The sequence below is a fragment of the Xenopus laevis genome, chromosome 2S (assembly GCF_017654675.1).
Source record: "Xenopus laevis strain J_2021 chromosome 2S, Xenopus_laevis_v10.1, whole genome shotgun sequence".
NCBI lineage: Eukaryota > Metazoa > Chordata > Amphibia > Anura > Pipidae > Xenopus > Xenopus laevis.
In genome coordinates this window covers 119,688,017-119,709,823 of record NC_054374.1, presented here as the reverse complement: position 1 = coordinate 119,709,823, position 21,807 = coordinate 119,688,017, and the positions used below count along the sequence as shown (strand labels likewise).

The window sequence follows — 21,807 nt, the reverse complement described above, 5'->3', positions numbered from 1 at the left end:
AAGCAGAATAAAACAAAAGAGACTAATGCACAAACACACAAAGAAAAACTATATAAATAAAAACTCCAATGATTTACATCTTAATTTATCCAGTGACAAAATTGAGGTTTTTTTACAAGCACTAGGCTAATATAATAACAGAAAGCAACAGTTAAAATATATATTCTCCAAAAAAATATATATATAAAACCACATTTCTTTGTTTAAATAAAAAGTTACATTTAATTTAACACTTTCCAAGTCAAAGATCATAGAATCCATGGCTTACAACAAACACACAAGTACTAGCATACCAGCAATGTAGGGTTATAGGTTGCTCCACGGAATACCAAGTTTTCTGAAGTACAATCACATTCATGCTGAAACTTGCCTAGTCTTTACTCTTCTGGCTTATTCACTTTTGACCTTCAGAAAAAAAATACTGAAGATATCTAAAACTCCTCATATGGCATTTCCCTTTCCCCTAAATTATTTCCTAAAGTTACAAACATTTATGCCAGTTATATTTACACAAAATATATGGTTCTATACACTTAAATTACTACAGAAATGTTCTTAGTACAAAGGCAATGGTAGCTCAGACAATAATCAGAATTAATATCAATGAAATTGATACAGTATTCCTGTTGAATTTTTGAGTATTTTAAAATCATGTGCAGCCATTTTAAGTGGTTGTGGCTGTGTACAGCTTGATGCCTGAACTAATATTGTGCTTGCCTTATGCTTATAACATTATATCACTATTTGCTTGTGTCACACTATATGAATCCTCTTTTCTTTTTCTCATATTTACTTACTCTGAGTGGCTATGCAGCAATGCGTTTGGACGGTGGGTTTGGTGACATTCCCTTACTGACATGTTTTAACTAGCCAATATTGTAGGCAATTTTTACTGTTTATTATGCTTTTATGCTTCTAGTGGGAAATATTCATGGAACTAAAATATCCTGTTTATGCTTTTATTTGAATAATTGTGTGTAGATTATGGTGTTTGCACACTTTTCAACTGCTTTTTTGCTGTTGCCAATGCACATCCTCCCACTTTCTTTGATCTTTTGGCCAGTGGTGGCAGTTTTAATTAAAGACCAGTCAAAGCCAAATTATTAATTGAATGTTAAATTTAATTTATTTCTACGTGTAAAAATAATTTTTCTACAGTAGAAGACATTTTTTTCTATTGCTCTGTGTTGTTACAATCAGATGATAACATTAAACTGGCTGATGTGGTCCTTGCCTGATGGGATCCACCTTCAGATGTTACCTTGTCAGCATGTCCCCCAATACATGAGCTAACAAGCTGCTGATTCAATCTGGAGGGGGCTGAGTTGGCAGCTTGTATTGGCCTTTAAATGGCCATCTTGAGAAAATGCATATAAAGAACTGTATCTCCCCACCCCCCCCAAAAAAACTTTAGAGCAAAAAATTTCACAGGTTTTGCAGTGAATAAGATGTCCATAGACTCCAATGGGTGAAACAAATTGTCACACGTCAAAAAAACATTTGTCGCTCATTGTCTTCAATGCATTATGTTTTTTAGAAACATGCTTAGCATTTCAAAGTGAACTGTAAATGACAATTACAGCACATTGTTATACAGCTGTCTATATATTGAAATACATGAAAAATGTACATTTCCATATGTTTACAAAGACCTGTAATTAATCTTATGCATATGTGTAGCCAAAATTCTGGTCTAAAAAGTCTAAACAAAATTGTTATCTTAAACCACTGTTCACACAAAAATGTCTTTGCTGTCTGCATGTGTCCTTCTGACTTTAATGGGTTATGCAAAGTCTGATGTGTTTTAGTGAATGGGGGAAAAGAAATGTTAACCTTGCACACAAAAAACAATAACATTATAGTTATGTGATTAATGATGTGTGTGAAAACTGATTGGGCAGTACCTTACTACTGTCATCATAATAGTGAAGTTGTGTTCTTTTTACATACATATAATACAAAATAAATTAAAGTAGGTACAAATTACTTACTACATATGCCCTGTACTTAATAAATTATTTTATAAAGAAACAAGCTGTAAATTTAGACTTCTCTTACAAGAGAAAAAAGTCGCCATAGTGTAGTGTTTCTTCATAACTTATTGAATTGTTATTCCTTAACTAAACTGTCCCAGTAGGGATCAGATTTGGCATACTCACAGAGGCTAAATTTATGAAGTGACAATAAGGACATTTCTAGAATTCTGAATTCTGCAGCTGTGTGCAGCAAAGTTCTGCAACAAAGATTTTGTCATTTGATGCGAGATGAACACCAGACACACCTGGGAATGTCAAATAGATTTCAAAATGAGTGGAATGGCTCTGTTTCTCTCCCTATGCTGCTACAGATGGTCTTGGAAAGTTAGAGATGCCCTGTATAGACTGCTATAGAATACCAGAGCAAAAGGACTGACAAAAAGAAATATTGTTTTAGACACTTTCAGACATCGAGAAGAGTGTACAGTGTAAATGTAAACATATACAATAGGTTTTAATTAGTGGTGAGATAATATTTTCACCAGGCATGAATTCACACAAAATTCAGTTTGGACAAAAAGTTGCTGAGACAAAAAAGTCTCCACATAAAAAATGCTCATTGACTTTAAAGCATTTGGAGTGAGAAAAAAAACTTGTAAGTAAAAAATAGTTGCATGTAAAAAAAAAATTCATGCATCAAATGCATTTCACAAATTTTTCACCGTGAATTGTTTAGCAGATTAGCCAATTTTTCGGTGATGCAAAATGGGACAGATTCACTCATCACAGGCCTTAATCAATTATATTGATATGTACAAAGTGTATGCTAGATGCAGAGCACAAGTTACTTTGATATTATAGTCAAGGGTACAACATGCAAGGTGGAGAGTGCAAGAACTGACCAAGTAGAATTAAAAAACCTCAGGCAAGACATAGTCTTATGTATGATTTAGGTTCTAGTTAAGTGAGTCAGTAGTATCCCTCTGAAAGAAGTATGCAGGACTTCCTAGTAATTAATACATTTAATTCCCTTTTTTATCGGCATTCCTCATTTTTGAACGGCCTAAATGTAAAATAAATTCTGAATTTGCAGGAATGTTAATTTTTTTTCTTTATTAACTGATAATAAATATGTAACAGCCGTTCTCTGTACTTATGAGTTCTGTTAGCACCAGGTCAAATTTTCTCATGACATTGTGTGCATTGGAGATTTTTCAGCTCCTTTCATATGTAACTCACCTGTGGTCTCACATATGTTGGGAAAAAAACAAAACAGTTTAAAAGAACAGATGGGAAAATTCCATTCTGCATTATGAGTGACATGTGATACAGGTAAGAGACAATGCTTTGTATAAACACTATTTGGAGAAAGGAAATGGGACTCCTACTTTTAGGGGGTTATTTACTAAACTCCGAATGCAAAAATCACGAAAAATTCATGCTTTTATAAAATAAAATCAGAATTTTAAAAAATCATGAATTTTTCAGAATTTATTAAACCCTGAGGAAAGAAAAGTCTGAATCTGAAAATCTGGCATCTCAGACCTGTCAAGGTTGCATATAAGTCTGGGTTTAAGCCAATACCCTGAAGTTTTCTGAGTTTTCTGAAAAAAATCATGAAAATCGGATGAAAAATTAGTGAAAATCTGATTTTTTCCCCACAAAACAAAATGTAATAATAAATAAGTGTAAAAAACCAGAGCATCCTCAGAATTGAAGGCTATGTCTGATGCTTGGACCTGAGGCCTGGGTGTACTACAAGCTAGAAGACTGGCAGTGAATATGCTTGCTGTGGGAATAGGCCCCACATGGAGATGAAAAATGGTTTCCTGTTCCAACTCACCCACCTAACTCCTTCCATTGAGTGATGGGCATAACAGGTACTCACAGTTTTGGTTGTAGTGGTTAATTGTATTACAGTTTATGGTTAGTGAACTTATTTGTCAGATACATTATTATTATAATGCATTAAATTGCACTTTATTGCTATTTTGTACAATATAAATTTGTTATGTAATTTTATAGCTGTGGCCTTTCAGTCCTAAAGCTGGTAATATACATAACATAGAGGGCAGGTGTTTTAATTGTGGTTCTATGAGTCTCTCGAAAGTAATTCAAACACACCGACTACATATAAGCAATAAGCAAAGGCTTTATTACATACGTATTACAAACAATAGATGAAGAAGATATACTTTACCGAATGAGAAAAGAGTGAAGCACCAGTAATCTGCAACCAAGGATTGGAGATCCTGAACAGCTAGCAGATTAAGTCCCTCAAACGGTCCGAAAAGGTCCTGTGGCTGCACACGTTAACTCCACAAGCAAGATCTCAACGGACTGGATGGAGACCCTCAGTTTTATATGTGACTATACAGAATGAACTCATATAGTAGTTTAATCAATAGCTCATATAATTCATATAATGGTTTTGTTAATAACAGATCCTGCTTCCCATGCGCTCATCCGAAGCTGGCCAGACTCCCAACAAGCACATCCAAAGCAAAGATCTTATCTGGCTAACTAGCAGTTTAATTAATATGAGTCTGATAGGGGCTTGAAAACTCCTAAACATATTAGACAATACATATGAGAACATCCAGAAATTTCCAAAAGTCAAAAAAATAACCAGTATTAGGTCATCAAGACATCAATTTTGATTAACTTCCCCATCGACAAAGCTTCATTATACAAAATTAAAGCTGCTTTGTATATCATGTTGGGTTCAATGTTAGTATGATACAAGAAACTACTGGGTTCAAACAAAGTATTACCATGAGCCATTATTGATCAAAAATCCCTCTCATTACAGCAGGGAAAAGGGATATTATGGGTAGGAGTGAGGAGTTGATAAACGCATCCCCCCCCTTCACCCTGTTGACGATGCCGAAGTCAAATCACAGCCCATGCACCTTGATCAGGCTGTATTCAATAACAAGGCATTGCACCTGTGTATGTGCCCTTACACAACTTTTGCAATGTACAAAAATACATACAGTAATTTAATATATGTTGGAATGTTGAAGGAACAATTTAGTTAAATTCTGTGACATAAAAAAGTATTAATAGACTGAAGCACTAAAAACATTCTGCTTCCCTGTACTTTCTGGAGACATTTTAATCATAAATTTGTATGCCTGTCAAATCCCCACTGGACTAATACATTTAGGTTTATAATTAATGTTCAGATTACAAAATATCCATGTGAAATAACACATTTTCCCCAACCACATTTTTCATTTTAATAATTATAAATAATACTTTTGGCAGCAAATGTGTTTTAAAGAAAACCAGCATGTTTATTGCTAGTAAATATTTGGATTGCTTTTTTTTTGCTGAAAATAAATAGTGTAACTAAACCCTCTATTTGCCAGGGCATACAGTATCTAAGGTGCAAGGACAAGCATGACAGGGGCTCAAAATTAGTGCTGGATGAAATTACTCGCCAGGCGCAAATTTGCGGCAAATTCCCTCGAATCACCACTGGTGAATAAATTTGCGTAACTGCCGTTTCGCAAATTTTTCACCGGCATAAAAAAAAGGATGCCAGCATCTGTTTTTTGGTACGCCGGTGCATTTTCCCAGGGAATTTGCACCGGTATCAAAAAATGGACCCAGCATCAAAAAACGAATGCCAGCGACGTTTCGTAAATTTTAGTGGGTTTCGCAAATTTTGCAGGAAATTCGCGAATTTTTCGGCAAAGCGAAACGCCCCAAATTCGCCTATCACTACTCAAAATGTGTTTACAGGTTTCCCTTTGCTCAGCGTTGCACTACATGCCTTGAAATACATTTGTGGAAAGAAAAGACCAAGCATGCAAAGTTAAAAGCAAGTTATAGAACTGAGGGAATACTTTTTGGCAATGCATATATCACAGGAGCTTGCATTTGGGAGTTGGGCCTCTGCTTCATTGCTTCAATACAAAGTAGAGTGAAGAGCCTGTTACTTCCCACTAAGCTGCCATTGGCAACCCAAGAACTGTGAATCCAGTGAAGTATAGGGATACAAAGACTTGAACAGATTTCTTAGATTTTCCAGAGTCGCTGAATGTGCATAAAAATTTTTAGGTCTATGGGAGTTTTCATTTATCTAGGTTATGATAGACAGTATCTAGTAGACTTATGTTTACTTTTTCTAAAAAAGAATAAGGAACTGCTTGGAAGAGTGGTGAAACTTTTTCAAGAAAACCCAGAAAAGGCCAGTTACTTTAGACTTTATTCTACTAGAGAAAAATGTTTACATTGTTTCAAATGTAGTGTGGTTATTGGCTTGTGTGTCCTTGGTGATTGTCTTGCAAATGAAAAATTATCCATTTCCATAAAAAGTTAATTTCTGGACCAATGCTTTAAATACTGTACATATACACATAAGGGTTAAACATTTCAGCAGGGCTTTAATTTCCTTATAAGGAGTCCCATGATGTATACCTTCACCTATGATTATGTTTATCCTTTGACCTAGGCACATTCTTAAGTTATGCATATTCAGTAGTCTGAGCGATATTCAAGTGTGCCAATCAGAATATACCACGTTAACATCTATCCAATGAATTCTAAAAAATGGGAATTTGTAATGTTGAAATTGTTTAAATCTATGTATTACAGATGTGCTTGGGATCAGCAGTATATTGGCATTGCTGGTCCACACAATTGGTCCATACAATTTTGTGTAATAAATCTTTTCTGGACGAATTTTCTTTGTCTCATCTTTGGTTTATACAAGTTTATACATTATTTAAACTTAAAAATAAAGGTTCTAAAAATAATAATAAAAAGAATGTAGTTTGTATCAGCTGAGTTCTGTATCAAAGCAAATTTTTAAACATATCTTTACTTTATCAACATAATTGTGATTTCACTAGCTACAAAAACAGTGGTGAGGGCATTTTCCTCCAGGGCCACAGAGTATAAAGCACAATTCTTAGGATGCAATCATCATGCTTTGTACCCACAATGCAATGTCCCAAGAAATCCAACATTGCTACCTGGAAGGAATGCACCTTACTTAATTGTGGCCAGTGCATTAAAATCAATGCAGTATAAATGCACTTTGCTGTGAATTGGATGCAGTTGCTCTAAAAATCTTAAGTCTGGTTGCTATCTTCCAGCGCTCGGTTTGAGACTAATGTGTGTGTGTGCTATTTTAAATATTATTTTACATTTGAATTATTTCTTTAAAATGGAAACTTTAATGTTTATTAAACTTTAATATTTATATCTGATTTATAGTGAATCAAACCTTTGAGCAAGCATAAGATTTTGGGATATTTTTTTGAGTCCAATGTCCCTGATGTAGTTATATTGCTGGGCAAACGTTCTATAGCAAACATAGGCATTGTTGCCCAGCAAACATCTTTAAGAATGAATAAACAGACAGCAGACAGACAAGACTCAGATTGAGTAACAAACTGAGTCTTGGTGAAAGAGATACAAAGTTCTTGCTGATCTTTTAGAATTCCATTGGACAGCATTTTGGGCTAGCCAACTATATTGCCTAGGTCAGCATTTGGGGTTAAAGGTCTCTCTAGCTGTCGATTATAAAGCACACCTTCACTTTACATGGGGAGCTTTGCCTCGGACCCATGAGTGGGTGCCAGGATTTGGATCATCGCTTGATTATCGGGAACCTGAGGGTGATAAACCAAAGGTTGTGGGGCTCCCCAATTGTGCAGAACTGGCTATTCTTGTAATTACCATCATATGAAGTTAAGTAAATGTTTTTAAATTCTACCTTTACTTGTGTGTGTGTAAGTTATTGCTCACAAGCAGTATATCAAAAGGTTTAATCATTGATCCTGTATATTTGTATTAATATATTTATTTTAATTAATACAAGTATTATTATCGATAAAGGTTCACTCCTTTATTACAGATGGCCAACCTATAATTGGGTGCTTTCTGGATAACGGTTTTCCTGATAACGCATCCCATACTCGGTAGTGATGGGCGAATTTGCGCCGTTTCGATTCGCCGAAAAAATTAGCAAATTTCACTGGAAATTTGCAATTTTTTCAGCGAATTAAAACGGCGCAAACTCGCCCATCACTACTGAGTGATTCGTGAAAAAATTGTGCAAACGTCTTATTTTTGACGCCAGCATCCACTTTTTTCGCCGGCAAATTTTCGCTGTCATTTTGCGAATTAAGTCACCGGTGGTGAATCGTGCAAATTCGCAGCGAATTTGCGCCTGGCAAATAAATTCGCCCATCACTAATACTTGTAAGTGCAAGGAGTGTTTGTATTGCTGCAAGCAATGGAGTTGTAAATATGCCCAAGTGTTTTCTAGCCTTGAATGCACAAGTGATTACTACAAGTTAATTTAGATCATTGCAAAAATATGTCATAAAAACACACCAATAAATACAGGATTTTTCTAAATTGTAGCATAAAGAACCCCTTCCCCAAGTCTTTATATAATATTGTACTTATGATTTACAGATGGTCTAGGTATGAGAACTCTTTTCCTCTTTTTGTTTAAAGGAACCACACAAAATAGCTCCGAGGGTATTAAGAATTCAAGGACTCCTGATGAATTATTATAATCCTCTGTATGAAAAAAAGGATCAGCAATTAAATAAATCCAAGAAGTCCAATCTATTCCAAGTTTAACTGATCTGCAGTCAAATTCTGTTTATATTAAACTACTACATTTAAAAGGTCAGAGTCTATATCTGTTTTCATTAATTAGAGAGGCATTGTATCAACAACCTCAACAGTATCCCAGGAAAGATCTTTTGACTTTAAATATATTGTGCAAGAAATCTCAGCTTGCCCTCTGTCACCTAAACTAAGCTGCGTTAATTACCCTGACTTACAAACAACATTTTTTATTATCTGATTAACCTCTGGCACTTACCTAAAATAAGCTTAGCAAGACTTCAGCGCGCCAGTTTTCTCTTGTTCAACATCATACTAAATAACAAAATGAGGAAAAATTAAATGCTGTATATAACTGTCAATGTTTAAAGACAATGAGCAATAATTTTAACCATTATACCATCTACTGTTTTTTGTCCAGCAGCATTCTATAAAAATACTGCCATCGTTAACCGCTATTCTAGGTAAACCAATTAAAGCCTGAACAACGACACTCTGTGCGAAAGTTACACAGCATGTTCTTTTTAACTGTTCTGTAATAGATTAACTAAAATAGATGTTCTTCAATGGAGTGCCAAGGGAGAAATGCAAAGGTGTAGAGAGGGCCAGCTACTAGATTGGAAGTCAAGCCTTGCTCATTGAAGATCTAATCTGCTTTCTAAAGTTCAAACACTGAAATCACTCACTTTCAATTACAGGCTCAACTTCAATCTTAATGCATCTTTGACCGACCCAATTCCAAGGTATTGTTTATGAATCAGAAGATATGCGAAGCTTACTTTGAAGGAATATGACACATTTCAGTTATTCTTATTCCTGTCCATCTCTTTAAATTCTCCACATTCTTTGTCTGAGAAGTGTATTTACCCATCTTTGACAGGATGAACATCTGCACAAAATAACATTTTCACTGATCGGATAGTCTAGCTATTTTTTCTGTCTATCCCCTATTCGTATAATGTAACACACAATCCATTTCAAGGCAGTAAAAACAAATGAAAGGTTTTAAATGACAAAGGATAACATTTTGGAGCAGGTGAATGAATCTCCATTACAACATGTCATGTTCAAGATCAAGATTCTGAGTATTGCTTTGCAGGAGATTGATGCTGGAAAATTTCCTACCAGCAACTGTAAAGTAGATATGAATATCATTTTAGGCGACCAGTTAGATATTAACCAGGATCTTATTAAATCTCAAGCTAATTCAGATGTTTTATTTTCTTTCAGTGAAGGACTACTTATATATATATATGTCACACCATCTTGGCGACCCCCCCCCTGGTGCCAAGGTTGTACCAACTTACCAACTCGGGTCCTGAGTTCCCTTTGCAAGATGAAAGGTACTGGAAAAAACTCTTCTCTGGCAGTACCTCCACCTAATGGGGTCCTGGACTACACCTGAGGATAGTCCCATTAGGAAACAAATCAATCACACACTTTATTAAATAACAAATATAACTTTATATAAAATAAGTGCAAGTTTAAAGGGGAAGTAAAAGGTAAAGGTGACCCACTACCCTAGAACATGTTGCAGTCCAGTCCTGGTGATTCCCCACCAGGAAAAGTCCCGCACTTTTCCTTTTGGCAGCCTAAGAGTTCCATCCATTGTCCCCAAAAGAGTACAGTTCTAGGTAGCGCTACCTGCCCACATGCTTTCCCACAGGAAAGTGTTGCTCCCACGTGGCAGGCTCACAAACAGACTGTTTCCATAAACAGGAGATCACTGGATCCTCATCCTTTCCTACCCTTCCCAAAGGTAACACTCACCCAAGGGAGTCATACAGAGGGTAGTCTCACACAGAGCTGATAGGCATCCACAGCGATTCTTTATAAGCTCCAGACTCTCCCAGTCGAGCACACACAGAAACGTCCTAGATCCTCTTCCTTTACCATTCCAGGCAGACTCACACAGAGATGAAGCAGGTATCCAGATTAATACCGCTCCCTACGCTGTCTATAGTGTGAGCTCTCACGACATCCATGCTGAACTGCATCTCTCACCCTCTCCAAAGGTGAATACAGAAATCCGGCAAATCCAAACTCCAAACCATCCTAGTTGAGTTATCAAGGCACTGGATGATCCTGCCCAGCCTTTGGCAAGCCCATCACACTCCACTGTAGCCTACATTTTGCTGGTGATGTCACTATCCTCACAGTGAAACAAAGTTCTGCAGCAGATAACAGCAATCACTGTAAACTGTAATTTTAATGGCTGACGGAGCACATGGCATCCCCTTTTATATGGTTGCACAGCACCACCTTGTGGTTCCATGCTGCACCAATCCAAAGGCTCTGCCCCTGGAAACTTCCGGCATAAAAACCCATATCTCAGGCCATGAGTCTCCAGGGAGGGGAATTAACCCTTAGACCATAGGATTAACGCTACGGGTCCCTACATATATATATATATATTTTTTTATATTGAGTTTCAAGTCTTTTTATAGAAGCACAGACATAAATAGTGCCCATATATAATGGAAATGGAAAGTCCTTTGTAAGGCTAGAAAACAAACAGCTAGACAGGTTAACAGTAAGTGTATATAAATACAAACAGTTATGTTGGAGACATTTAGTACAACATTCTGTGGTTTTTGAATGTGCCCATCTACAGACTGCATATCTAAGCAGTTGCTGCTAGTCTTTTTAGTTTTGTCTCCTCAGAGTAAAACTACCAGCTCTTGTCTTCACTGGTGATATAGGATTTGTTTTTCAATAAAATAGAAAATTGGTCAAGCTCCTCAATAGTTTTGAAAGTAACTGTATATGAAATATAAACCTCTATTGTTACAGAAAACAAAAACTGTCAGAATGCATGCAAAGAAAAATAAAATGTTATGTTTTGATAGAATAGTTAAGATGCATGAAATGTACTTCCCTCGCTGGAGATGATTTATGGATGGCCAGAGATCATGTTCAAACAATATGAAGAAATTGTGAGACAAATCGCCATAAACCCGTTATTTACAAATAAAAAGCTTGCCACCTAAAACCTAGAGAGCTTTTTATTTTGTTATTAAAAAAACTGATCACGTTTAAAAAAAAGATTGCAAAAAAAGCTTTGAATGCAAGAACATGCAAGTGAGGTTATGATTTCTCTTGTGTTTTCCTACTTTTTATTGCCTGAATTTGATCTTTGATTGTGTATAAATCAGCCCCTTTGTGTTAATGAATGAAATGTTCTAGGACAGTAGTGAGTACTATGCAAAAATGCATGAACCTCACATGTGGCCCCTGACTACACAGGACTGCATATTGTATTTTAATCTTTTCATTTAAAGGAATAGGAACAGAAAAAGAAAGTGTTTTAAAGTAAAACAAATACAATGCATTGTTGCCCTGCACTGGTAAATCTGCTGTGCTTGCTTCAAAAACACTATTATTGTATATACATAAGCTGCTTCGTAGCAATGGGGGCAGCCATTCAAAGGGGAAAAGTCTCAGGTTACACAGCAGATAGTAAATAAGTTCTGTAGAACATAATGGTATTATCTGTTATCCACTATTTAACCTGTGCCATATAATTTCCGCCATTGCTATGCAGAAGCTTGTTTATATGTACTATAGTAGTGTTTCTGAAGCAAAGACATCAGTTTTACCAATGCAGCAGCAGTACATGATATTTTCATTACTTTAAAACACTTTCATTTTTTGGTGTTACTGTTCCTTTAATGACAGCACTTTCCAAAATAGTTATGAAGAATCACGTATTTTTTCTCTTTTGTTCTGTACCAGTAACAATTTCTTTGACACCTCTGGCCCATACTATTCATTAGATTTTTACGTTGTTGTATTGAAAAGAAATGTTCAACTTTTTAGGAACAGTGTGTGATGTGTGCAATTGCTTGAGGAGTTACGTTTAAGTGATTTTGGCAGTGTGGGTTTTATATGATATGTACACTTACATATATTTCTGTAAATAACATAACATCTGTGACATTGAAGACAGGTACACACCAGTGGGTCATCTAATTAGGGACCCCAGCTCTACCCCATACTACCCCTAGTCTTTTTAAACATGTCAACAAGGATGGAATATGTTGGTAGTGACAAGGAGTTTATCTTTCATTTTATTTCCTAGAACATCAGATCTTGAAGAGAAGAGAGAACCTGAGGTATTATAAAAAGTATGTGTGCCTCTGTATAGCACTGTAGGAATATTCATCTTTAAAGGACAAGGAAAGTCTAAAATAGAATAAGGCTAGAAATGCTGTATTTTGTATATTAAACATAATCATGAACTTACTGCAGCACAAGCCTAATCAAACAAATGATTTATGCTTTCAAAGTTGGCCACAGGGGGCTGTCATCTTGTAACTTTGTTCAACATCTTTGCCTGACCCTGACCCTGCACATGCTCAGTGTGGTCTGGGCCTTCTTAGGGATCTTCATAAACAAAGCTGCTTGAATTCTGCATGGCTGTGAAGTAAGGCAGGGGCTCCCCCTGCTGTTCATAAGTATGCTCAGCAGTTAGGGGCCATCTGACAATTCCTATCCACAGCAGTAAATGAAGGTAGAATTTCACTGCAGACAGTCAGGTTTCTCATAAAAATGGTACACATTTTTTAACTAAAGTATATTGGAGATGTAAAAAAATGTATTTTTTTTGCCTTTCCTTGTTCTTTAAATCAAGACAGCAGAGGCTCTCTCCTCAGGGTTTTACAGCAAAGATATTTGAATCTGTGGTGGATCAAACCTCAATTTAAGTCATGATTTAGTGACTAAAATAACATAATTCCCATGTGAATAATGGCTTTCTTCCTAGACACACATGCCTGCAGTTAGATAAATGGAAAAAGTACTTTATTTGGCATTACAAACTTTGATTAAAGCTCAGCTGCAAAAACTTGGCTTCAGAGCATTGAGAGAACATGGTAATTTCTATTGTGAATGATAAAAATTAGTTAACTCAGATATAATAGACAGATAAATAGACAGAGAGATAGATCGACAGATTGATAGATAGATTTTCATTACAGTAAGTTGTCTTCGTTAGACCCTTAGCTTGACTCAAAGCAGGAAAATGTGTGTCTGCAGGTTCAAAAACATGAATAAACAAATCTTTGAAGGAGTTAATATTCACTACTGCTTCTGGTCTTGTATCTCATAGCAACTAATCGACGAATTAGCATGTAGCGTTGGTCAGCTATTTCAAAACAAAGATTGGGTTGATTGCTGTAGGTTACTAAAACTTTACACCTTGTATTGCATTACCCTATAAATATTAAACAAGTAATAAAATATAATAAAAAGGTCACTACATGCCATAAATACAGTTCCCCTTTACAGAGGCAATGCCTTGGAGCTTAACAAGGCTAAGAGACTTGCCTAGACAGAACACCACACAATATCAGCAACATTTTCAAATGTTCTACCTACACAAGATACAATACTGGTGAGAATTGCCTTTTCCCTCTGCTATTTAGAAATTTATAACCAATACACTTACTTTGGCTAGTTGTTAAAATTTCCCAAAACAACTTCACCACACTTCAGTTTCATGCAGATGTATAACTGCATGTATTTATAATTTTTTTTATAATATTATTATAATATTATAAATATTATATTATTATATTATTATTATAAATATTTATAAACAAGCAGCCTTACAGCAAAGAAGTGTTAAGCAGCACTTTTAACTGGTTAGAAAAATAACAAGGAACAAAGGTAAACATGGTTTTGGTTGGCACAATGCAAAAAAGTGATTACCGAAATTATGATTTTTAAGTACTCCCTATGGGGAATGGTACATCTGCAAACAAAAAAACTTTCCCTCTTGCCCTCTTGAGTTCTACTGACGATGCAGTGTGCCAGAACGCAACCTTTCCCTATTCATTAGAATGGAAAGTAGATTTTAATTAAGCAAGGTTCTTTAAAAACTGTGTTTGTCCTGAGAAACATGATTTGTCAAGGACTGAAACAAATGGAGTAAAAGACTTGCTGTGGAAGAAAAAGGAAGAGTGATGAATGAAGAAAGAACAACATAACGTTGGTGATGGAGAAAAATGGAGGAATGTAAAACAATGTTAGAAAATATTTATGCAACATGACCAATTTTATTTTGTTTGAACAGTTTTTCTTTTTATTTTGCATGTATTTAGTATGTAGATTTGCAAACCAGCGAGTCTTATCTGCTGGCCAAAAAAAAAAGAAGTTTCACAAGTTTGTGCAAGATCACAATGTATTTGCCCCCAGATTAAAAATGGGACACATACAAATTAGTAATGTAATAAGGGTCTATGGAAGATTATTATATTGGGAAATGCAAATCTTTAACCTAAAAGAGTTATAAACTTCAATACTGCAGTAAACATAGAAAACTGAAATAAATGATAGAATTATGACATACAACCTAAGAAATTCATAAACCGTATTGCTCTTTTAAGCACCATACAGTAATGTGCACTAAAATCATTCATGCCCATGCGGAAGCTCCAGCATTCCATGTTTCATTAAATCATCAATATTTTCCTTGAAGCCTAGTTGTAGGTTGACTCTGTTTTATTACCATCATCAAGTTGTCGTGATCAAGATGGTAAAACAGAAATGTATTCTGGGGCTAAATATAAAAATATATGATTGATTTTAACATTTAATGATATCCCCAGATTTTATTTATGGTCAGAAGTCAGTGCTATCTATTAAACTTCTATCCTTAACAAATGTAGTACTTAAAATGGAATCATATATCCTTTAGCAGTAATTAAAAAAAAATGAAGAGACTGGAAAGCTACTGTACTTACTAACAGTGCTTTACAAACTGAATGGTGGCTTCACATATGAGTCCCAAAGCAGCCAGAGTCAATTAGAGTCAATTAGGGTAAAATAAAAATTCAATGCTTCTTTGTTGTTGTGTATACCTCTATAACTTTAAAATAATAACAAACCTTGGGGTAGGAACTAATATCTAGTTTTCCACCCAATGTTTGCAGGCATAATACGTTTTACCGCAGTATGTTATACACTACATGTATGGAAAGCTTGAGACTAGTGATGATCGAATTTATTCGCCAGGCATGGATTGGCTGCGAAATCCCGCACTTTGCCACCATCGAATTTTTGCGCAAGAATTTGTCACAGCAAAAACTCAAATTAAGAAAAAATGGCCATTGACTTTAATGCATTTGGACAAAAAAGTCTAAGACAAATGAGTCACTAATCGTTATAGGTGAATTTATTCGCCATGCGCGATTTCCGAATTTTTCAGACAGCGAATAAATTTGCAAAAAAAAAAAAGGACAAATTTGCTCATCACTACTTTAAACTTACGATCTTATTATATTTATGCAGACTTTAAGGGGCGTTACACATTAAAAAGGAAACATTCAAATGTATCATCAATATGGGTTTATGCTAGCTAAATTACCATCAAGTAGAGGGTGCTATCTTTTTAATACAGAAAAAGCAAATCAGTAAAAAATATCTAAAAAAAAATCTAAGTTGTTTTATTTAAAAATCATTGTGGCAATGTACAGAACCAAAATTAAAAAAATGTTGTCTCTGTCCAAAGATTTATGGGCTTAACTGTATAATTAACCCCACTATTACTTAAAGTCCCTGGACTTGGGGGATACTGACCCCACTATCACTCTTTATTCTTGGTGTCTTGGCGATTTTTAATACACAGTCCTATTCTATTTGTTCTAATTGTGCAAATACAGCAGCAGAAATACCTTACTTATGCCACTAGACCTCTTTTATTGGCTCACTAACTCATGCCCATTGCTCACTCTTTACTGTTGCATCTTGACCTATGCTATAGATTTACATCTTCCTGATACAAAATATTGAATATAGATTTTTATATACTATAAGTGTGTTACCCAATCCTGTAAATTGCACTGAACACTCCCATACCTAATGTAAGTGGTACTTTATGACTGCTAACTGCAGTTGCACAGGTTTGTCATAATCAGTTGTGCAAGGAAAAGATTCATTGTAAGTATATGCATCAAAAGGAAGTTCTTGCATTTTCACATAGTTGTGTTTGGTCTGTTTTGCCCTTTACAACGGTCGTAGGTAGTTTTAGGGATCCCAATCAAATGATTGGCAACTCTGTCCCTTTTCACTTTGCCAAATAATTTGAAAAACAACGAAAACTCATGAAGTGCAGTGATGTCAATGGGCTTTTTTGCAGCAACTTTTTTTAGTACACTTAAGTCTATAGGTGTTTCTTTGTGGGGAACCCTGGTAAAAAAAATTTACCCACCACTAGTTCCCACAGTTGGTTGCTTTGAAATATGCAGCACACTTGCATCTAATGTATCAAGCGCAGACATGATTTATACACTGGCAGTAATTAAATACAAGCACCAGATTCAGTTTCATACCAAGGTGCAAGCATATTTTATGATACTAACAAGCACACTGTTTGAGTGTATAGAGTTTACAACCTCTACAACCTCTAACCTCTACAGTTAGACATTTGACTCCTGCTTCTTTTTTAATCATTTATAAAATGATTTATAAAACAAAATATGGGTATTGTTATCAGATTTTATGTTTGTTTAGTAAACACCTTAGCATTGTTACCTAAAATGTATTTTAATAATAATCTTTAATGGTATAATAATACATAATTTTTTCACACTTTTTGAAACATTTGGGGACAAAATGGGGGGGGTAGTCAGAGGAAGTAGTGTAGAATGTGTGTGTAGACACAATTTTCTTTGTGTTCTGCAATTTTAGTGTGTGCTTCTGCACAGCTTGCAATATAAAGAGGTTTCTATCTCTAAGAATTGTGCACATGTAGTTTTTTCTAGTTATCAGTGAATCATTGGCTGGCAGCAAGATATTTATGATTACCTTGGTGCTTATACGCTGATTCCCTGATCACTCTTAAGGCAGGGTAGATGGATTATGGGAGCATAATAAACAGCCTTCGAGATACAAAAATGAAGTGCATGGAAGCATGACTTGTAGAGGCTTATTTCTCAACATTCTCATTTTATAGTGTTTTTAGAGGTTTTTGAAACCACAACTAAACTCACATTCTCTAAAACCATAAATGCCATGGAATCTATTAAAAGATCCGAATTTAAAAAGTACAAATGAAAAAAGGAAACCATGTGAAGTTTTTCAAGCAAAAAAGTGAAAAAAGTTAGAAAACCTCTAAAAGTTGCAATTTTAATTACATTCCTCACTTAAGTGAGTACTGAGGCTCAGGCAGGGGCAGTGTTTATTATAGTTTATTATTAGGATTAAATTCGCTGACAATTGTGTATTTTGACCTGCTGGTCAGTGCAACTCCCAGATATCATGATGAAAGTCGTCTTGCAGCAGTCTAGGAAACTGTAATTGCTTTGGCCCCTCAAACATTTGTAGTTTTCTTTTCTTTGAAACACTTGAATGTATTTTTATAATTGGAAATGATCAACATAAACAAGAAGAAGAAAAAAAAGTAAAACTTTTTAACAAGTACATAGGAAGCAATTAAATTCACAGCAGGTAAGTTACAGTATTAGCATATTATTTGATACATTGAATTCACTACTTATATGGTATTTTAATTTCCATGTTAATACTTTCTATAGTAGATTTTTGTTTTACTTATTGTATGGTAGAGTTGCTTGTGCATCACACAGCCCCTGAGAATTGTAATTTTTTAAAAAGTAACTTGCGCAACATTTATGTGCCTGGTAAAAATGTATTCATCTCCATAATATGCACAGAATTATTACTAAGTAATACAGTTATAATGCCAGTAATACCTGACAGGTAAGGGACCTATTTATTAAGCCTTTAATTTTTCTGGATGAGTTTTTAAAGGGAAACATTTGAATTTTTGTTCAATGTTTATTATGCTCCAAACCTGATAAAAATCAGAATCTAAAAATACCCCAGCTAAAACCAACATGATGTAAAAGTCAGATGCAGTAAAAGCAGATGTCTCTTTTACAATTGGAAGATTGTGTTTTTGCCTAAAAGAATATGACGAATATGCCGAGAGACATGCTGGAATTTACACCTACCATTAGTGATGGGCAAATCTGTCCCGTTTCGATTCGCTGAATAATTCGCGAAACAGCAAAAAATTTGAGAAACGCACAGCAATTTTTACACAAGCGACAATTTTTATGTGTGACTTTTTTATCAACGTCAATGGGCATCACAATAATTTTGACACACAACAATTTTTTGTCCACATGCATTAAAGTCAAATTTATTTTGACACGCAACAATTTTTACACAAGCGACTTTTTTGTTGCAGTAAATTTTGTTGCCAGTGAATTTTTGCAGCGGTTTCATGAAACAATTCGTAGGTGAGGAAATGCTGAAATCCGACCCAAATCCATGCCTTGTGAATAAATTCTCCAGTAATACCTGTTATGGTATAGGTGCTAAGTAAAAGGGTCTGATAACACTATATACCTACTGTATGTTTGCAGTGATGAGTGAATACAGAAGCAGAGGTAAAACATTAAAGGGTCAAAAATATTATCTAAAATATAGACCCAAATCATAAATGTACCTTTTGGAGTCAATATTTTGATTGAATTCTGTAAATTTTTATACCAACCAGATCCCTAATACTCTGTCTATAAGTTTTAAGTGGCATTTGTCACTCTAAAAAACATTTTAAGACCAAATAAATAAAACAAAAAGGGAAAACTAATAACTACTGTCATTAAAATAAAAATATACATATAAAAGGGCACATTTACTAAGGGTCGAATATCGAGGATTAATAAACCCTCTAATTCGACCCTCGAAGTAAAATCCTACGAATTCGAATATCATATTCTAAAGGATTTACCGCAAATCCTATGATCGAACGATCGAAGGAAAAATCGTTCGAACGATTCAAAGGATTTTAATCGATCGATCAAAGGATTTTCCTTCGATCAAAAAAACCTTAGAAAAGTAATGGGGAAGGTCCCCATAGGCTAACATTGTACATCGATAGGTTTAAACTACCGAAGTATGTAGTCGAAGTTTTTTTTAAGGAGACGGTACTTCGACTATCGAATGGTCGAATAGTCGAACGATTTTTGCTTTGAATTGTTCGAATCAAAGTCAAAGTCTTACTCGAAGGTCGTAGTAGCCTATTCGATGGTCGAAGTAAAAAAATACTTCGAAATTCGAAGTTTTTTTTCTTCAAATCCTTCACTCGAGCTTAGTAAATGTGCCCCTAAATGTTTGCACTTAGGAAAATGCCAAAATTCCTTGATATGCAGAGGAGAAAACCCTTTTAAGTCTGCCCCTTTATCTAGAGTAACATATCTTTATATTCTGTGGATTATTAAAGCCTTTTCATACTGTACTTTATATTTAAGTCTGCACTTTGCTGAGCAATTTAACCCGCATTGTATTTAGATTATTATTGTTGTTTTAACCACAGCAAATGTGTTGATAAAATCTAATTATCTTAGTAAAGAATCTTAATTATATGTTGATTGTTTCTATATCTTATAATCAGCATCAGAAGATAAATATTGCTGCAAACGCTAGAAACAGTAATAAAGGACAATTTCTTACGCTTGTGACTTTTTCGTTTCAGAGGTTACAAAAGCCATGAAACAATATTGATTTCTTGTTTTGATGATAATGTGTATGGATGGTGTAAGAATCCCACAGAGAGCAGCCCCATTTCATAGTAATAATTCCCGCACCTTACTTTCTTTGTTATTAACTTGAATGGAGTGTGCACAGCAGCCTTATTTTTTGTTAACCAAACAAAATATATTTTACTCATGTCTAAGTTTGATGAAAGTCTATGAAATTAAAGCACATAGCGTATGAGCGTAATAGGAGAAACAGAGTTTTAAAAAGGGGCCAATAAAAGGAAATGGCCACCTATGGGATAGCAGAGGGTTTTTTAAATATAATATTAGCAGTAAATGCACATTACAAAATAGTTTGCAGTATGCGGTATAAACGCTCAGTAATCAATTGCTCGTCTGATGTGTAGTGATAGGCGAATAAATTCTCCAGGCACGAATTTGCGGCAGGTGAAAAATAAGAATAGTCATGCGCATATGATTGTTGCACGTCAAAATTATTTGGATGGCCATTAATGCATTTGGACAAAATAGTCACGCATATAAAAATCGTTAATCGTGTCAAAATTGTCGCACGTCAAAATTATTTGGTTGCCAATTGACTTCAATGCGTTTTGCTAATTTTTAACCGTTTCACACAGATTCGCCCATCGCTGTTGATGTGGGACTGGAACTGATTTTCAAAATGTTAGGGCATTATGAGTTAAGAGTACAAGATTCTCCTAGAGAGGAGAAGTAGTTGAATTGATAATCTTAATGAAAAGTAGGGATGTAGCGAACTGTTCTGCGGCGAACTTGTTCGCGTGAACATCGGCTGTTCGCGTCCGCCGCAAGTTCGCGAACGTCGCGCGACGTTCGCCAATAGGCGTTCGCGTCAAAATCGTTCGACCATTCGATCGCTAAAAACGAACGATTTTCGTTCGATTCGAACGAAAATCGTTCGATCGAACGATTAAAAATCCTACGATCGTTCGAATCGAACGATTTTCGGATGTTCGAAGTTCGCGAACAGTTCGCGAACTGTTCGCATTTTTTGCCGGTGTTCGCGAACGGCGTTCGCGAACACATACTCGGCGGTTCGCTACATCCCTAATGAAAAGGACTGAAAATAGTCATAGTGCTGAAAAATAGGTGGATGAGCTTTCAGAAACAAATTCTTCTACCTACCGGGAAGGGGAGTTATACTGTGTATTTGTGGCTACTTCTGCTGGGGTGTCAGTTGTGTGACTGGTGGGTCATCTGCTGAATGTGCCATAATGAGAATGTTACATTGTTACAAGTGAATTGTTAACCCTATACTCTGTGTATAATGTTTCTGATTTTTTTTTTTAATTTATGGCCATATGGGTTTTGTCAATGGATAACTGACAGAATCCCTCAAGGTTGGTAAGTAAAATATACCAACAGCTAGAAGGGATGCAATTCCTAAAATAAATACGACAGTAATTCAGAATCCAAAGCTGTGCACTTCTTTTGGTAAATACCAAATACATCAGTAAAACAGCCAGGGTAGGGTGGTTGTTGTTTGCAGTCACAGACATATTCCTAGATTGAAAATAAAAAAAAATGGAAACAAAGTATTTACAGTTTTATAGCAAAGCACGTCTACTGTTCAAGTCCCAAGCAGGCTACTTCATCAATTTAAATACCCAAAGAAACTGTGCAGAAAATGGCTGAGGATCAATTGAAACATAATTTGTGCTGTTGAGCTAAATTATCTGCATGAGCAA

General features: G+C 35.3%; 1 protein-coding gene across 4 annotated transcripts in view; it reads right to left on the bottom strand.

The window, feature by feature from the left end:
- LOC108709778 (protocadherin-9) overlaps nucleotides 1–21,807 on the bottom strand; it is a 1,169,460-nt gene that overhangs the window by 626,308 nt on the left and 521,345 nt on the right. The gene's annotated exons all lie outside the window — the stretch shown is intronic.